The 20,005-nt window shown below is 41.0% G+C and overlaps 1 protein-coding gene across 1 annotated transcript in view; it reads left to right on the top strand.

The window, feature by feature from the left end:
* Positions 1–438: 438 nt before the first annotated feature.
* ppp1r16b (protein phosphatase 1, regulatory subunit 16B) overlaps positions 439–20,005 on the top strand; it is a 93,611-nt gene continuing 74,044 nt past the window's right edge. Inside the window, exon 1 of the mRNA XM_061043259.1 lies at positions 439–587. The gene's annotated coding sequence lies outside the window, so the exon portion shown is untranslated. The remainder of the gene's footprint in view (positions 588–20,005) is intronic.

The following is a 20,005-nucleotide window of genomic DNA, read 5'->3' as shown; positions in this document are numbered from 1 at the left end:
TGCGTGGCCGTCGCTACGTTATATACCTAACTAACCACCTTAAAGAATAGTGGGGGGTCCCCAGTTTCTGTCACCCTTATTTTGGGGGTCACAACCTGAAAAGTTTGGGAACCCCTGGTCTACTGTATGTAGAAATGAGATAGCTATTCTCGGCTCATCTCAGTTTCTATCCTAAATAGCCTTTTGCAGACACAACATTTTTGAGGTAAAAGAAAATGTGATTATATGCCCCCCCCCCCCCCCCCCCCCTCAATATGCTAGTAAATTACATTTATAAAGTGTTCATCTGATAGGGTGACCGATGGGGGGGTCTGGAGGCCCCACTTTTGAGCACTCCTGCCAAACACATTGCGCTTCAGTCTCCTCCTCCCGCTCTCAGCCCCGCCTTCCAGGAGTGACTGGAGAGAGAGAGAGAGAGAGACTCTGCAGACACACACACACACACACACACACACACATACACACTCAGCTTTTCTTAGCAGCCCTGCTGGCTCTGTACTAACGGGACAAGTTTAAACCTCCGGGATATCTCTGTAGGTTCTCCGCTTTTTCTCTTCCTTCATGTGATCATCTCGATCCGGAGTGAGGTGAGTGCAGAAATGTGGACGTGTTGCCAGTTTTGAGGGCTGAGACGCCGGTTGGTTGAAACTAAACGCGGGGCAAAAGGGGATTTTTTTTTTTTTTCCTCAGCGGAGGAAAAAGCGGCAGGCAGAAGAAGGAGGAGGAGGAGAGGCATGTCCGACTTCTGTTCTTTTTGGAGCAGTTGTAGCTAGCTTCCTTTGTACGGTCACTGAACCTGTGCGTTAACCCGGTAAACGCGGTTGTTTCGGTGCCTGCGTAAAGTCAGCTCCACGGTTTGAGATTAACAGAGCGGCTTCTACATCCTCCCCGGGATGTTGCCATTACACCGCTGCTCTGTTACACACACACACACACACACACACACACACACACATGGCTTTTCCTACATCCGCTACAGCATTTCTACACCAGACACTTTTGGCCACTTGAACACAGTTTTGAAACATTTGAAAGCTGCAGTGATTTACTTTGTTGATACTTTAAATGGCACTCTGCCGATTTGACTCGAGTTCAGTGAGGCACTGAATATTCTCAGTTTGGTAAACTCATTCAAACTTTTGAATGCAAAATACTTTCTGAAAATAATTTCTGAAGAAGTTTGATGTGTTCAGATGCGTGGATGTGTTGTGGAAGTGCTGCTGACTTGTAGTTTTTTTCAGTCTTGATTGATCTGGCCATCGATTATTTGATCAACTAGTTGGTAGGAATCGGATATGCTGATACAAAGTTGTGGGTACAAAGTGCTTGCTATATCTGACAATGACATAAAACATAGAAACAAGTAACAAGACACGACACATTAATGGATAGAACCATCATGACCTATCGATTGACAAATGGCTCATTGATTGTCTAGCTGTTGTCCATCTGTCAACTGGCCAATAGTCCAAAACATAAGAAATAGCCTATTGATTAGAAAATGCCTGAAAACAGCAAATTCTCACATTTGAGAAGTAGGAATGTGCTGAAAGGATTCCAATAAATCTCAAGTCCAGGTTGATTGTTAATCGGTCAAAAGGTTCAGGAAACATCATTCAAATGTCGAAGATGTTAAACTAAAAATATTAAGTAGCCTATATGATGTGAAACAGGGATCAGCTGGGACCAGCAAAGAGTGGTTGACCAAAAATATGTTTCTTGATTAATTTGTTTAATTAACATTTTTTAGGTAATGGGTTTAAGACAGTTTAAATCAGTGCAAAGGCCTACTAAGGAAAATCACCTTCAGTGAGATACAACATCTGAATTCATGCCATTTACTTGCTGTGGCTGCTCCAAATCTCGTGCCCTGGTGAGTCTTTCATGTTCACTCACTTAGAAGGCGGACAACAGTACTGGCTTGTTAGTTTCACTTTGTTAGTCTGCCAGAGGTACACTTTGTTAAGCTAGCTGGTGTATCCCTGCCTGGCTGTGTTGGCCTTTAAATGTTTGATGTGTGGAGACATCCTGGACGCTTTCTCCTGCTGTTCCTCTCAGAAAATGCACCCGGCTGTCAGCTCGTGTTGGAAGAAATGAGCCATTAGAGAGAGACGGTTCAATCTGTCTTCACACACACACACACACACACACACACACACACACACACACACACACACACACACACACACACACACACACACACACGCAAGTGCACGCACATGCACAAACATACACAGGCAGGTACAAACAAAGTAGACAAGAGAGGAAGTGTATATCTGTGCATGCAAACATGCATACGTGAAATCATCCTGCAGGCCTGCATGACAAACGAGCATCCAGACTGTAAGTTTGATTACATAAACCTTGAGTTGAATGCCCAAGGCTTTGAGCTATACTGTGTTTGGTTTCAGCTTTGTCATATGATGTTCATAAGTGAAATCATGACTCTACACATAGAGAGGAGTTGGAGTCACCAGGGGCCCAGAAAAAATGTTTTTTTCCCATAATGCTTTAGTCATATCACAATATTTTTTTGATTTCCCAACAAATGGGAAAGCAAAGCACACCGACCAATCGACCAACTCGGTTCTAAAAACCTGCAATAACTTAATTTGTATGTAGATGGCCCAACATTAAGGAATGTAACTGTTTGGTCTACTATAATCTCACAGGTATGTTGAACAATACAACTTAATACAGTTCAATACAATACAGTTCAGCAGCCCCTTCAGCAGCTCAGCAAAATAGAGATTGCCTAAAGTTTTGTTTGTTCCAACTCTAATACCTCTCCTGACCTCACCCAAGAAAAACTCAGCATATCAAGTGAACTCAAAAGCTTTACTTTTGATCATTTATGCCATAAATCAAGTGCTAATAGTTACATTGGTTTTTAGCAATATTACTTTAAAAGATCATGCAGTACAGAAATGTAACCCAGATACAATATTGCCTACTTTAACATTAAACACAACATTTAACAATTAGATTTTTTTCACCTCAAATCAGTTACTAATAAGATGTGTCAGCAAACTCTAAAGCTCTTTACACATTTAAAATGATCTTTGGTGCATTGGCTTTACGAGATTAAAGGAAGAATGTGCAACATTTAAATCAAGTCAATCCTATACAGGCCGCCCCCCTAATATAATGGTAGGGGAAACACTGCTATATGTATCTGTGTCTCTGAGTCATGACAGTCAACAATGGGTGAGAAGCACGAGTCCTGTCAGCTGTGTTGTTGTCGGAGCCGTGTTTACATCAAGTTTAAATCGACAGGAAGACCGACTCCACCCCTTGCACATAAAAGCTGTTTATGTCAAGGACGAGAGAAAAGTCGTTTGATGATCACGGTCATTCTGTGTCAATTTATATGCAATATGAATGTGAAGCTACGAGCTAACCAAAGAATAGTAACATTAGCTATGCGTGCCACAGGGAATTGCAGCTTGAGTCAAGAACAATTTTGTCAGCCGCTTGCGCTCAACTCCTTTGTGCAAACGTGAATGGAGGAGGGTTTAAGGTGTGTCACTTGAGAAGCAAGAAGGCTTCAGAATAGCCGAGGTGTCGCCAAACAGCAGTTTTGTTTGTTTTGTTTTGGTTTCATGCTGGGACTCAAGGGTGACATCTACCGGATCAAAAAGTCATACATTCTTCCGTTAAATGAAAAACAGGAGAAGAAAAGCAGCAAATATTGGCTGTTGAAGTTTAAGCTCGCCATCTGAAGGTGAAGCTATTAGAAGAGCCGCCGTTAGGGTAACATTTTAGCAGGTATTCTTCACCATGTGTGCTAGGTAGCAGGAAGGCTAAGAGACTGTTTGGACTGTAAAATAGGTATTATTTCCTCATTCAGAGAAGTAAAACTTGAACAGAAAAAGGGCTTGGTTAGATTAGAGGTCTCCACATCAAAGAGCCCATATTATGCCCATTTTGGGGTTCGTATATTTAATCTATGTACCTACTAAAGTATGTTCACAATAGCTAAACTTAGAAAAAAGTGTATGTTTTCATGTACTGTCGCTCCATGCACCGGCTCGCTTCTGACTCTCTCTCTAAGGCTCTGAAGTGCCCACGTTCAGAGTCCCCACGTGTGCCAAGTCTGCTCTGATTGGTCGGCCTGACGGCTCTGTCGTTATTGGTCAGTTGCTCAGCACGGTTCTCGGAAATGTCCCGCCTCTTTTACCATATTGGGAATGCAGCCACTTTGGCTCCGTCCGAGGGGAGCATAAACATTAGCACCTTAGCACCTTAGCACTACTGTGCTACTGCAGGCTACGGCATATCGTGGGCGTGCTACAGAAGTTAATGGGCGTGCAACATGAGCTGCTGGGCTTGCCACAACGAGCCAATGGGCTTAGATCAGTGATCTCACACTGACAATGACGTCGGACTGACAAATTTTTATCGAGGGGGGCTAGAACCGAGCGTTACATGCAGCTAATGCTACAGCTAACACTTGGAAAACACACTAAAGGGCATATAAAACCAGAAAAAGCATAATATGGGACCTTTAATTGATCTTCACATATTTATGTTTCTTGACATTAGCCTGGTTAGCTAATATAGCCAACAATAGTCTACGTTACTTTTGAATGAAATTGTAACGTCTTTAGCAAGTTGTCAAGCTAATCGTTGGAGGAATCATATTTAGCTGCATACAAAGCTAAGTCACTGATTTTTTGTCATGCATTGCAAAATATTTCACTCAAAAACATCGGCATTGTCTTGTTCCCCTGAAGTTTGGAGCTATTACTCACACATTAACACACACACACACATTAACACACACACAGCCAAATTACCACTCCTTCACATTACAGCGGGCCGTTCCTCCGACAGTAAATCATTAGTGTGTGTAAAGTGTGCTGTTAAAATGAGACTCCTGTGTGTGTGAGTGGGCTGCTGGTGATCTCTGAGGAGCCCCTCTGCTCTCCTTCACTTTTCCCTCTTCACGACACGCCGCCTCCAGAACATATTCTCTGTAGTTGTGTTTCCTAACTGATGTTTAATTATTCCGACACGTTGATCTGGCTGAGGCTCATAAAACAGAAACGGCTCAGGAGGCGCTCTGAAGACATCAGCTTCATTTTATCCTTAAAAACGGCCGGGTGCTGTCTGTAACAGACATCAAAGCAACGTACAAGTTCCTTCATGATATTTCTGTTTGAATAAAAAACAACCTCTTTCCCGACCCTCAGGGGACCCAAGTTTCTCATGTTTGGAATTGGAAATCTGTCTGTGGACCCCCTGCTGGTAAAGATGTCTCGCCTAAAACCAGTGTGCTTGTTTACAATCGGAAAGCGATTACACTAGATCAGCGCTGTGATTCCAGCTCGCAACTGGGCAGCGCCTGATAATCTGCACTCTTAAGACGGAGACAGGCAAATCTCAGGGCAGCTATCAAGGCTACTTAGGTGCACTTTAAGTCCAATGTCCCATTTCTTCACCATTTTGTGATCAGGTTTCTCACACTTGTTGAGTTCCGCCTTCTTTTAATGTGGAATTTCATATGAAGGACGGACTTCTGAATTTCCTGATTCACAGTTGCTCCAGTAAACCCGGTTTCAAAAAGTCACAAAATTCATTTGGGGAAAAAAAATTGTTGATAAGATGAACATCGGCCTAATTCATATGTTTCACCTCTATGGATTCATGTGTTTGTGCTCACAAGGCTGTTTATTGTAACGTGTAACATTCCTTGCAGGTAAAATCTGCAGTGCTTCTTAACTGTTTTGAAATGTTTTTAAACTAAATAGTTGGCTTGTAAGTTATTCTTCGTAAGGTCCCTGAAATGGATTATTTAATACTTAAGTGATCAGTGGATCTACAATGTGAGGGTTTATCCCCTGCTCATGGATGCTGGGATATCTGATCCCCCTGTGTGGCTGCTCACTGAGAGGATAAAACCACAAACAGTATTGTTTTCTCAAACAATTGTTTGTGTGTGTGTGTGTGTGTGTGTGTGTGTGTGTGTGTGTGTGTGTGTGTGTGTGTGTGTGTGTGTGTGTGTGTGTGTGTGTGTGTGTGTGTGTGTGTGTGTGTGTGTGTGTGTGTGTGTGTGTGTGTGTGTGTGTGTGTGTGTGTGTGTGTGTGTGTGTGTAGTACTCAGTTAAAAGCACTTATCTCCGAATAGTTGACTTAAAACGTTTCAGATAAATTCAAGGATTACAGCCTCCTTAATGACTTCAGACAGTTTCCAGACGAGGCCCAGTGAGTCAAAGTATTTCTAATGTGAAATGCATTCAACATTTAAAAGCATCTGATACAGTACATAAACATCAATAACACATCTCAGTGGAACGTCTGTACTTCTGTGATCATGGGATTTGCTGCAATTTTTGTGCTGCTTTTGCAGAGTTCAACTTGAGGGATGTGATTTGCAATGCAGATCAATAGAAAAAACATCATACATAACCAAATCTGAACTTCTCTCAGATCATCAACCATCAAAGCTGACATGACAGACCTGGACACTGGTCCAAATCAGCAATTAAGAGAAACAACAATTTGTAAAAAAAAATAAAAAAAAATCGATTAGTTTAATAATAATACAAAATAACGGCATCTTATTTTTTTTGGGGGGGGAGGGCATGGAGTAAAAATAGCATTCCCTGTAAGAAGTTGTTGTTTACATTATTTAGTGCTTTTCACTGTTTTAGAGCTCAGTAGAATGAATCTTTCACAACATTTAATTTGGCATTTCGAGGTAGCATTACTAATCTAATGTCTGTACTGTTTGATTTTTACGGCGGCTGTGGTTCAGTAGTAGAGTCGGTCGTCGCTCAACCAGAAGGTGGGGGGTTTGATCCCCAGCTCATGCAGCCACATGTCCGATGTGTCCTTGGGCAAGACACTAAGTTGCTCCAGTCTGCAGACTGAGCTACTGCCAATAACTGATTTAAAAAAAGCTTTACATGACTATTTGTCTGCACATATTTGCACACGCTGTCCAGAGGTGTAGTTGTATTATTGACATCTCAGACTACGTGATGACATTGTGGGTAATTTTGTAAGACTATGATGAAATCTTTTTTACTGGCAATAGTGTATTTTTAAAGGATTTTGGCAATAATCTGAATAATCTCCTTTAATTAAGAAGGAACCTAAATTCACCCTTGTTGTGAAGTTATCAACACAAACTACCTCAATTAGTTTTTCATAACTGATTTCATGTTTTTTCATATCACAGTACAGTTTGAACAACCCATGGCACTGAAGTATCTAGTAATCTGTATTTTGTGAGGAGGAAGAATGAACTCTGCTGTTTTCTGGTGTTACTCTGCACTTTGGATTTTACAATCCTTGAATCCTTGTTGTATTGTTTAATAAGTGTAACCAACACCACCAAGCAAAGAGGAAAGCTTTCCTTTTTTAGTTCAGGTTTGCATTTTGATTCGACATAATGTTCACATTTCTAATTGTAATCGAAAAGTGTGCAGTCTGATATCAAAAAAGCACAGTATGTTGTTGTTCAAGCAAAAGTCGCTCATAAACAATCGTCTGTAGATTCGTTCATGCATACAGCGACACATTACGGCCATGTGCTGCATGTTTCTGTCTGTGTTAAAACCCCACACCTTGTTCAGACCGTGGCCCTTTCCGAATATCCACAGTTCAGTAGGCAGTACGTACTTTTCAGTATGGAGTTTCAGTATACTGAACTTTCGTGGTCATTCAGTATGCATATTTTGGGTCCACCTCAGTATACTGAACATTTCAGTATGGATACTAACTTCCGGGTTTCATGCAGTATGGATCGGATGCGTGCTTACAGGAAATGAATTGTATTTTACCACCCACGAAATTAAATTAAATCGTCACGTCCGCCTCCAAATCAAAACAAACGAGCGTGGATTAATTGAATCAATTTTTAATCTAGAGTTAAAGTCCCGACTGAAATCACTACTTTTAATTAACAACAGAAAATATAACAATTGTCTGCATTATTATAAAACCTTTCCCCCTCTATTGAAATAATGATTTCACTATTTAAATGCGTCTTTATTGGTTTATTTTATATTCTGTATATTACTGTCTTTCATTTGTACTTTTCTTTATGTACTGTATGTTATTTAGTTATTTAATCTGTCTTTTACTTGATTTACATTGTGATATTGTTTTGTTTACCTGACTGTATATGAGCATTACTCTTCTTGAATAAAGCTAAACAAAAAAACAAAAAAAAAAACAGGTGAATGCGGCCGGTTCGGGAAACGTAAATGACGTCACTTCCATACTGAATGAATCAGAAGAAGTAGGGACAAATATCTGCCTACTGTGTGTGCATACTGAATAGTAGGTACTAACAGTATACAGCACGGATAGTACGTACTGCCTACTGACAGATTGAGTAGGTACTAGGCAATTCAGATACAGCCCGTGTCTCCACCTCCAATCAGAGTCAGTGAAGTGTTGTGAACAGGAAGTGAGCTCATAGAGTTTGTGCTCTGTCTGCACCCTGTGTTCAGGAAGGGGTTTGTCTCAGGACGAGGAGGGGGCGGGGGTGGTATTGTTGAGGCTCTTTCCTTACATTGTTTTGGAAAGCACACTGAGCCTCTGTGATTCTTTCAAATTCAGCACATGGCTACTCATATGTACACCAATGTTAAAGAGTTATGGTTCTCATCATATTGTATGTAAGCATGTGCATCTGTCCTTCTTACAGTGTTAAATATTCTCTATAAGACCTGTGAAATTTAACGAACCTCTGAGGACTCGTGCGTTTATTCCTCTCTCAAAACCTCTCTGAGATTGGACCAACACAGCTATTGAACTTCAAAGGCAAGATTCAGGCAACATTGAAAGTGTGTGTGTAGGTGTGATTGTGTGTGTGTGTGTGTGTGTGTGTGTGTGTGTGTGTGTGTGTGTGTGTGTGCTTTTTTGAAAGCTCTGCTTATGAATTCTGCCTCAGCTGTTTGAGATGAGGCCTTTAATGTCTGCTTTGCTGTGTCTTCCATCTCTGCCTGCGCTCTGCTATCATTGGTCCACACACTCTCGTGCTTGGTCGTGCCTGGTCGAGCCAAGGCTGCAGTGTGTGTGTGTGTGTGTGTGTGTGTGAGTAGTTTGTGGTTTCCCGTTGTGTTGCTCCTTCTGTATAGCTCCTTCTGTGTACACAAGGGAGGGCATAGCGATGTCTTCGAGTGTCATTTGTTTGTGTGCCCTTTTATGAATTTGTTTGACTCTTAAAAAAAAAAAAATGCACACATGCACACATTCCTGTCAGGAACACACACTCCACTTTCTGTTAACCACTAATGTTTTTCCCATGAAGGTTTTTATAAATGAGTGAGACCTGATGCTCTTCAGCTCTGACTCCGTCAAAGCTTTTACATCTGTTTCTGTTTACATGATGAGCACAAGTTAGTCTGACAGATTACTTTGAGGATTCCTAAAGAGAGACAGCATGTTTGAAGTGTTTTACTGTCTAGACACGAGGATGGTGGTTCCCCCTGCCCGTTGTCTTTGCTGATCTGCACTTGCAGCATTGACTTAAGTGGATACGGTTGTTACGATCCAGAAACGGATGCAGTTTGTGGCTCTCTGTTGCACCAGTTCTGAATCTGTTTCAATTACCCGTCTGAAAGAGCGTTTGGTTTTTGGTGACTGTCAGGAGGATGTCTGATGAATCGTGAAATGGTTTCATAACATTGCACAGTGAATCTCCTCTGTGTTTTTCTAAAATGTTTATCATGAATTATTGCATGTATATTCAAATGAAAAGTATAAAGTAGGTTTATCCCATGGCTATATGTGACAGTGTTTAAGGCAAGCAGGAGATAATATGGAAATGAGACATGGAAATGATACGTTTTTCACACACGGTTTGTTTGATGGTAACCTTGAGTTGTCCCAATTTCCCTCCATCCTGCTAGTCTGATGTTTATCCACCGCTGTTCCAATCTGTGGTCTGTTTGTATTTTTCTTTTCTTAGCTAAGTGCAGGTGTTGACAATGTGTTTACCAATTTATGTAGCAATCGACAGGAGATTGTGTTTGGCAAACGCAAGAGGTGGTGCCTGTATAAAGCATGCAGAAAGAGGTTTTGATTTGTAAAGAGATATGAACGCTTAAATGATACCATTTGATGCATTGTACCAGAGTTAGCGTTTTGCATTTTCATCTGCAGACCATTAGTGGATTTCAAATACCTTGGGTCTTTTTGCCTCTATTTGATAGGACAGTGGATAGAGTATAGGAAACAAGAGAGAGTGGGGAATGACATGCAGGAAAGGAGCCACAGGTCGGACTTGAACCAGGGCCGTCCACCTTGAGGACTTTAGCCTCCTAAATGGGCCGTGACCTGACCACTGGGCCATCTACGTCCCAACAATTATTAATTTTATGTTGATTTCCAATGGAATATGTATTTGTACGTACCCAGGATGTCAAAACAAATGCATACAGGCAAGCAGAAAAGAGTTAAGAGACTGCAATCTGGGCAATGATATCAACAGATTTCTTCAAGAGTTTGGCCAATTGATGACAAAAAAACCTTCATTGACAAAACACATAATGTCTTTGTAAAAATAATCCTATCTGTTCAAACATTGGCTCAAACAGACATTGCCTATTTTATTTCACAACAGATGGGGGAAATGATAAAATCTGTTAAATATTTGATTCCAAAGACATTGACACTCGAACATAACGTGCCGCTGAAACATGCACTCAAACCTTGAACGTATCAAGATGTTACTGCAAGCGTATTTTAAGAGCAAGTGCCAACCTTGGTGTTAAAGGCGGCCTCCAAAGGCCAAGGAATCCCTTTAAGTTCCCATGTGAAAAAGCCCAGAAAGAAAAGTTTACTACCTGGTTCAAAAAGCAGGTTTGGTCTACTTGGCTAATTTCTTAATTGGTTAACACTGAAGGAGGTTCAACATTTTTAATATCGCATCTGGTTTGATTATATTGAGGACTTGTGCATAAAGTCGCATAATCAGAGACAGGACTGAGTTGAGTGGAAGGTGAGCTCATTGTAACCTTTTGCCAGGAGGCTTAAGACACGCCTCTACACCATCTCTGTGCCTGTTTCTAGATTGATCAAAGGTTATATGGAGTCAACGTTTCCAATATGGTGACTGCCATTGTTCAGCTTCAGATCGCATCTTCAGAACCCAAGAGGCTACGTCCATATTTAATACAGTCTATGCTAAAGATGAAAGGAAAATGCTCTGCTTCCACCACTCTCTTTAGATGACAACACTGTGTGGCATCAATGTGGTCTTGCATCATTGGGCTTAGTGAAACATTTTCTTGCAAAATGTGCCATAACTGATCATTATATTTTGACTTATGCTCTGGAGTCTGGACTTATTTCTACTGCGAGAACAGATTTAATTTTCTTTTGAATCAGGAACTCATCCCAACCACTTACGACATTAGATTTGAAAGAGGATTTCATACTTTATATGAACTGTCCCAGATTAAACTGCAGTTAAAAGTTAAAACTGCATACGATATGAAAATTTTAATTTGTTGAAAGAAAATTTTAAATCCACTCCGGAGTTTGTGTACGAGTTGTCAGTGTTGCGTAAGTGCAACTTTTCTATTTGACCTTTCCTTTTTTTTTTTTTTACGTGAACTGAACCTCGATTGACACATAAGCCCGCTAGGCTTACGCTCAGAGAATCTCCAAATTGTCCTGCAGGAAAAAAACAGACTGTGGGGATCTACTGTTCCCTCGTCTGTTTTCTCCCTGCTTTAGCTTTTCTGACACTAACAAACCCACACGGCTCTTTGTTCCGTCGTGTAGTAGTAAAATAGCTCTAACTCTGCCGACGCCTGAAGAAAACTTGGGACAGTGCAGGGCTCACTGTGCACTCGTCTCACTGTAGTAGTGGATTAGAAGTGACACTGACTGCAGGCTGGCTGAGTCTAAGCCGTGTTTACTCCTCCTGGATCTTAGCCAGGGTCTCAAGCCATCATTAGGCAGCGAAATGACTCAACTGTAGGACAGAGCTGCAGACAGGGAGAGCAAGAGAGCAGACGGAAGAGAGTGGGAGGAAGAGTTCAGAGAAGAAAAGGAACACAAGAACAGAGGATGTTTCTGAAGGTTGCTGGAGATACAGAGAACCGGATGACTGCAGTCAGCTGGGTAGTTAGGAACCTGCAGGCGAGGGCGTGCTGTGGTCAAACCTTTTTTTGTAAATAAACGGAAAAATGGGTCTAAAATAAACATGAAGCGCTCGTGTCAGTGCAGAGCAGATGGACGAGTAAACCCCACCCAGAAGAGGGACAGGACAGCAGGCTCTAAACATGAGCTGCTGCTGTGCAGAGAGGCTGCAAGCCAAGTTTTACCCACACGGAGGTTAGGGCCCGTTGTAAAAAAAAAACCATGTACACAAACCAGGTCACACATGTGCAAGGCTCTGGAGCTTGTTTGAAAGCGACCCTTTCGCAACTTGACACTGAACATTTCTGGTCAATTTCAGGATAATGAGGTCCCGGAATCACCCATCACACGTGCACCACACAGCATGAGATTGTCAGGTGGCCGTTTCATGCATGCACACAACTCCTGCAAAAATTGCCCCAATTGGTTTTGCATTTGTGAACGAGCATCTCGGGAAGATTTCAGGGGCAGACTGGTCGAAAGTCTTCATCAGTGCATACATGTAAAGGGACAGAGTCTCACACTATCCCACAACTCCAAATACTCTGTTTTACTAGGTGAGGCTGAGTAGAGAATGCAGGAGGAGGAGGAGAAGGAGCTTTCCGTGATCACTGTTTCAGTGTTAATATCACAACAACTTGTAACAGGACTTTCCCACAATACAAACCCAGCTGAAGACAACATGATACAGAAACATGTGCGAGCAGTAAAGAGTATAAAGCAGTGAAACTCTGCCTGAACGAAGTCATCAACTCACCCTCTTGCTCGTGGTTAAAGTTCCAGACAATTGCTTGCTGCGTTCACACTCGGTCTCGCCTCTACTTCATGCAGACTCTTCTGCTAGAGGACTGACAGGATTTAGTCTGCATTAAGTCAGTGTAAACAGATTCTGCTGCTTGTGTTCACACATGCACCTCTCCTGGACAATGTCAGGAAAGGGCAGTTCATGTTTGAAAAGGACTGCAATCATCTCTCCTTAACCTGCGCACCGCTCTGCTGATGTAACAGAACGCAAAAGGCTCACGGTGGCACGGTGAATTAAAAGCCGTCGCTTTCTATGAAAAAGCATCCAAAGGACTACACTCGCATAACAACAAAGCAGAGGCAGACGAATAATTAAACAGGTTTTGGACATGGCAGGGCATGAATCTTTGCAGCACAGTGCCTTCTGGGGAGAAAAGGTGAATAATATGTCTTTAAAGTCAGCCTAATGGACTGTGAGACAGGAATACAGATGACTGAGTCTAAGGGAGGAGACATCTTACACACAGGAAAACCTGCAGCTGGGAAAATAAGATGTTCACATTAGTCCAGTCGCATAGGTCTTCTTCTTTTGTGCGCCGTTTCATGTCTTTGACCACATGGTGTTTCTGTGTTGGATAGATTACGCAATACATGTGCAAGAAGTGGTATGTGGCTCGTGAGACAAGGTAATGCGAGAGTTTAAAGGTACCCTGTGGAGGTTTTGAGCACCAGCAGCTCAGTGAGGCTGTGCTTTTTAGAGCTTCCTTGTTTTTTTTTTTTGCATTATGAAAGTGTGAGCACATTCCCGCCGCTGGATTCATGCTGTTTTTCTGAATGGAGTAGGGAAATGTGCCTGCTAAGGAAATGAAGAAGAAAGCTACAAACACTGATGTAAACAATCCAAAAGATTAGTCTCAGAATTGATCGGTTGGGATGGCACCATTTCCCCATCAGGATTTGAAATTAGACAATGGTTAGTTGTACCAATTGTCTGGTTTCAGCTTCTCAAGCATGTATTTTTTCTCTTCTTTTTGTCTTCTGTCTTCTAAAGCCCCGTTTCCACTAAGCAGTCCGGGTTGGTTCAGTACAGTTCGGTACGGTAAACCCTGAGCTTTCTTGCGTTTCCAAAGCCAGACGCACCCTTATTTGGTTAGCGGAATGTAAGTTAGATGGAGATAGTCGCGTCATGTAATAGTGTGACAACATAGCAGCCCAACACGGTGTAGCCCGCTATTAATTAAGTTCAACGTTGAAGAAGAACAGGGACCCTTTAGGGTTGGATCGGTACCCTTGGCACCCCAACAGAACATAGCAATTAGAAGTTTTAAAGTCTTGACTGCTGGTTGGTTGAACTCAGACATTCACATTTTTCACAACTTTCTGACGTTTTTCAAACCAATCAATTTGTCAACTAATCAAGAAAACAGTCCTCGCACAGCCAAACATGGAGATAATCAAGGACACACAATGTGTTGAATTGAGAAACAGTAAAACATTTCTTTGACATGATTACACGACAGCTATACTTGAATTCTCATATCAGTGGCACACTTCTGCAACATCAAAGGAAACCATGCAAGAAAAACCTACATTTCTTCTTGCATGCTTTGCCCGGGGCTTCTTTAGCCTCCACTGAGCTGTAAAAGAAGACTTGTGGTATTTTCTACAAGGTCTTCAACTATATAATCAGTGGTGTGTCACATAAAAAATGCAACTTCTGTTAGCACATAAGGCAAATACATGGAAATATAACAATAGTAGTATGCAAATTAGAGGCAGAACATCCCTAACATATCAAAAAAACTTGACAGGGTTTCCTCCAGATTTTGATCAAATGGATGATTAGGGTTATCTGGTCGGTCATCTTGGGTTTGCAAAATTCTGTTTTACTCTCTATCTTGATTTATCGTCTCTGAGGTAGTGTTTAATCCCCGGACTTGATAGGACAGACTCTGACCTCATGTCCTGCCTAAAGTTAATCTCTGACTGGTACATTGCATGACTTAAACCACTCTAAAGGCAAGTACTATTTATGTTACATGCCTCTTCAGCTGATAAGACTCTCCCTGTGAGAAACCTCAGTCTACACGTGCAAGATAAACAAGAAGCTTACGAGGTGTAAGAGTGCTCTAAATCCTTCAGTTTACTCGCAGTCTGCGGCTAATCTGAGGCTTCGGCCTCCCTCTGACCTGCTATGACTCTATATGCTGGGCCTGGTCAGGGATGAGAATGGTGTCTTTACGTTGGAATTATTTGACCTAGATTTAAACCATGACATCATTGATGCTGACTTCATTGGCAGCTCGGCTAGCAGCCCCCTCACCGAATGTCCTGTGTTGGCCGAGGAGATTTTTTACTCGATGCTTTAACATACTGGGCAAGTATGGCTAAGTGAAGGTGTCAGATCATTTCTGCTGTTGTGTGTGTTCCCGTGTCTTTTAGGATGAAATATATTACGCGCCATTTTTCTCTGCCGCTTTCTCCTTGATGCAGCAGGAGAAAAGAGAAGCCTCACACAGGACCTTTTACAGAAGCCGGCTGCAACAAGCAAAGCTGAAATATGTGATGACGTCAAACAACAGATTTTGTTTGCTGGAGTGTCAAAGCTGCTTCTCTAAATAATTAAGTAGCTTTATTAGAATTGGCCAAATACAGCACAAACAGAGAATCACACATGCTGCCTCTGCTAGGATACAGTTAACATGAGAAATACTCAAAAAGAAGAGGAAATATGTCTAAAGATATGCAGTGTGAATGTATTATTTTAGACTTCTTAAATCAATTGCAACATGTTTGGCTCTCTAATAAGGAAAGGGCTTAAATTGGAACTAACATTTTGGTTGCATCTTCCCTATAGCGACAATGATTTGTCGTTGAAACCCTCCGTCTGTTGTTCGGAGGCAAGTTATCTTTTTTCCATTTTTCCTAAATTGGAAAGACACATGCAATGGCGGGACTGCTGGTCCTGCAGTGTTGACATGGCTGGAGGTTAACAGTTATAACATGGACTGTGCATGAATGCAGGGCCTACAGTGTTGTGTATAGTAGTGACTCATATGTTGGACTTGCAGAGAAAAAAAGGTAACATTTCTGGCTTACATGCATTAAGTAGACAGTAAATCTATAATGTAACACATGTTGTTAGGAGCTAATGCTATTTGTTTATCACTCTGGTATGGAAATAATGACTTTTGGGCTACAAAACTACAACCAACAGTTCTGTATGCAGCCGGTCATTCGTAGCATCCTTTAGCACCCCGGCCCTTCCCTTGTGTCAATTTGTAGTCTTCTGCCTAACACCGCCCTGGTTCATTACGACAGGGGAGACAATGACCCAGAATCAAGTTGACCTGAGTGCTTTAAATCAAGGCTCCACCGGAGGAAATAAATTCTCTTCGCACCAGCACACCCAGAGCCAACTAGGACAAGTAATCCAGACAGAATAAAATCGTCATCTAAGAGGACACAGGGGGAGAGAAGTATGTAGCAGTGAAAACAGTGGCAGGCTAAGAAACAAATATTAAATAGAGAGAGCGAGAGCAGCTGGATTGTTGACCGTATCAACATGGAGAAGTGATGTTCTGCTGCATCAACAGAAAGACAAGTTATCTCAGGGGACACAGACTGGAGTAGTTCCATGGAAAGTAAATAAGAAAGTTAGATGAAGATACGGCACACTTTTTCATCAATGCACAATTATTGTAGGGCTGTTTATCCATACAATGTAAAAAAATGCAACAGGTGGTACTGAATATCTGTGCACATCTGTCATCTTGTTCTTCTTGATCTTGTAGATCCTGATTCAAACCGTACTTGTGGAGTTTCAAGACTTGTATTCTTTTGGGCTCTGCCTTCATTCTTAAGGGCCATGTGAGGCAGAAAAGAAATCAGAACAAGAGAGTTAGTGGACCTTGAGTTTCATAGGCTATGATTCTTTAGCCAACTGTTGTTTGAAGTAAAGAATGAACAATGAAGCTAAAAACAACAACATTTGAAGTTTGAGGCTGTTTAATGAAGGCCATCGTGGGGATTAAACAAAAAACATAGAAATGTGTTAATTGGTGAGCTTTGGAGGTGATGTAACGAGGATGTTGTGACCTTCGGACTGAGCCAGTCTTACTACTTTCACCCCAGTTTTTATGCTAAGCTAAGCCAACCGGCTGCTAGTTGTAGCCTCATAACTACCATGAGAGTGGTACTGATGTGTTCATCTATCAAAGCATTTTTTTTCAATTGTTTTAATCAACAATCTGTTAATGTAGCATTTCAAAACTGAAGCTTTAATCATAACGTTTTTTTATGACTCTCATAGTCAAGATGTTGTTATTGCACCATCAAACTGTGAAAAACACAGTGTTAGTCAACTCCCTGTATGAAAATGGTTTAATTGAAAGACAACTAGTTCACTCAGGAATCTTGAGTAGTGGGCAGCGTCACTACAACCCCAAAAATGTCATGTTACACAAGAGTGTCAGAGTGTTGAAATAAAATGCCTCATCTGTTTCTGTCTTCATATACTGTGTTCAATGTCACACACAGCACATGTATTTGGTATTACATTTGTGTGTGTGTGTGTGTGTGTGTGTGTGAGAGAGTGAGAGATTAATGAGCTCAGTGGCTCAAAGAAACCATTCTGTGTTGTTTATCTGTTTTCATACAGCAGCAGCTGCTACTCTGCTTGTTTCTTTTCATTCCTTTTCTCCCCTCAGCTGCTGAATAAGGCGTATTTCTTTTTTCCCTCATTTTGTAAAAATAACACAGCATAGTACTTATTCGTAATAGGTCATTCACATTTAATTTAATTGATATAATAGTAACATAATAAAACTTTAACAAATTAGTTATATCTCAGTGGAACATGATTGAGAAATAAAAGGACACGTTCTTGAAGAAATGTCATTTAAAATGTTCTTATTTGAACTTGATGCTTCTCCTGGTGTGTAATAATGAGATGAAGGAGAATGTTTTATATGAAACTCCCTGTAATTCATTTGATTACCACTTCCATTAGATAAGAAAACAGGAAGGGAGATGTGAGTTAAACCATCTATATGATTACTTAAGTGAGCGGCATAATTATTGCGTGATAGGTGAATATTAAAAAAACATTAATCTGATTTGTAGTGTTTGAAAATGTGTATTCAGTTCAAAATACTTCACAGGAGATGACGGAAATCATATGCAGCATTGAAAAGGCAACAAAAAAAAGGCAAATGTTCTGAAGGGAGTTGCAGCAATACTTCAAGCTCTGCACAGCAAGGGTTAAATCTCATGTAGCACGTGTGTGTGTGTGTGTGTGTTCTGTCAGTCTGACTGCACTGTCTTTAGTCTGACTTGGCTGTGGGGTCGTGTTTAGGTTAATGGCTATGGCTGTCAGAAAGGTCAAATGTCACATCTCCGTTTAGCCATCAAAACCAACTGCTTCCTGTTTTAATGACCGTGTGTGCAGCCGTGTCATTAGCCTTTTGCGCAGTGTTTCTTCAACACTGGCTCAAGACCCAGAAATAATTGCTTGTGTTGGATAATGAGGACTTTCGGGGTGAACCTGAAGCTCTGACATTTTGGTCTGCAGTGAAGTTACTTTAAAAGCTTCCGACCGGTTCAAGATCATTCTGTTTTTGTTACTGCTAAGCTCTTTTTTCTCGTAGTTTGTCTTTATGTGGGATAATGGTCTTCAACAGGTGATGAAACCTGAGCAGAGAGATAGATGATCATTGAGCTTTCAACAATCCAACAGGTTAAACAAATGTTCTCACAGGAGAAAAACCAAAGCAAACAAAAACAGGAACTTCATAAAGAATGACAAGAGTTTGTGTAATGTATCATGACACCAGGATTCAAGACAAAATAAGTGATCCGAACTGCCACGGTATGAGACGAACTGCTGCAAGTATTTTAAAATGGAGATAAAAGGACAAATGTATAACCTGAAAGTTATTTATGAGTGTGCATATAGTTTTTCACACTGAAAAGTGTGTCTTAAAAGACAAATTCAAACCATCGCTCGTTTCTCACCTCCTGAGTAAATGCTGGTAGAAGTTGGCGCGGACATCTTGTCTCATTTTTTGTGTGAAGTGGGAAAACGAAGTGTCCAATGAGGGGATGTTTCATACTCCTTTAGCAACATTTCAGGTCACTGTGTTCACTTAGAAAAAAAACGATTTATATCTAAGGTGTTTCAGCTTTATCACATAAACTCAACTACACCTGAAGTCACCAATCGTGCAAAATGTATTTATCCAAATCTATTGTTATAAGTGGGTGTTTAATAGCAGGGTTAGTCAAGATGATTGTAGATATTATCTTGACTTTGGCAAGCACCATTTTATCACACTTTAAATAGAAATGATGACCCAACTTGCAAAAAAAGGAAAAATGATCCAAATAAAAAGCAAACATTTTTTAAATTAGATCCATAGCCTGAAATAACAAATAATCATTGATCTGGTAAAAGTTGCCTGTTAAGAATGATAGCACATTAAACATGGAGATATTTCCGTGTTCTTCATTCTTCAAGCACCTATTAGCATGTGATAAATAGCACACATTGTAGAACTATCTCTGGTATGCACAGTGAGTGGGCCGTGCATTGATTTCTCCTTGAGTCAAATAGCTCTGTTGACACTCTGTCGTCATCTCAGCACCAGTGACACAAAGTATGAGACTATAAAGTCCACAGTCTGATGTCATGTGCTCAGTTTAGTCTCTGTTTCCCTCATCAATTTGCTGGATTATCAAATCAGAGCAGGCCTTCGCTGAGCAGTAGCCTTTATAGTTTAACCAACCCATGACATAAGAAGAAGTCATTTCATTTTGTTGAGAGAGGTTTCTCTTTGCTCATTTTACACATCAAATTGGATTGAGCTCTTTCATCGCAAATGTCTTGACAGAATAATCCCATTGTGCTGTTACAGAAGTGGTATATGAAGTCCAAATAGATTGAAAGTGCAGACTCACACAGCACCATAATCATTTTTCAAAGAAGTCTTGAAATATTTTCCCATTTTTGAATGTAATTAACAGTGAAGTTGACTTCTGTGATTCATAACCTTTAAATCCCTCACTGCACACGCTCAACTCTGTGGTTGCATGTGGGAGGACGGGGCGGAGACTTCAATCATGGTGACTTGTTTCTGTGAATCCAAAATACCAA

This window comes from Labrus mixtus, chromosome 7, assembly GCF_963584025.1.
Source record: "Labrus mixtus chromosome 7, fLabMix1.1, whole genome shotgun sequence".
Lineage (NCBI taxonomy): Eukaryota > Metazoa > Chordata > Actinopteri > Labriformes > Labridae > Labrus > Labrus mixtus.
The sequence above is the reverse complement of the archived record's forward strand: the minus strand, read 5'-3'. Positions and strand labels throughout refer to the sequence as shown.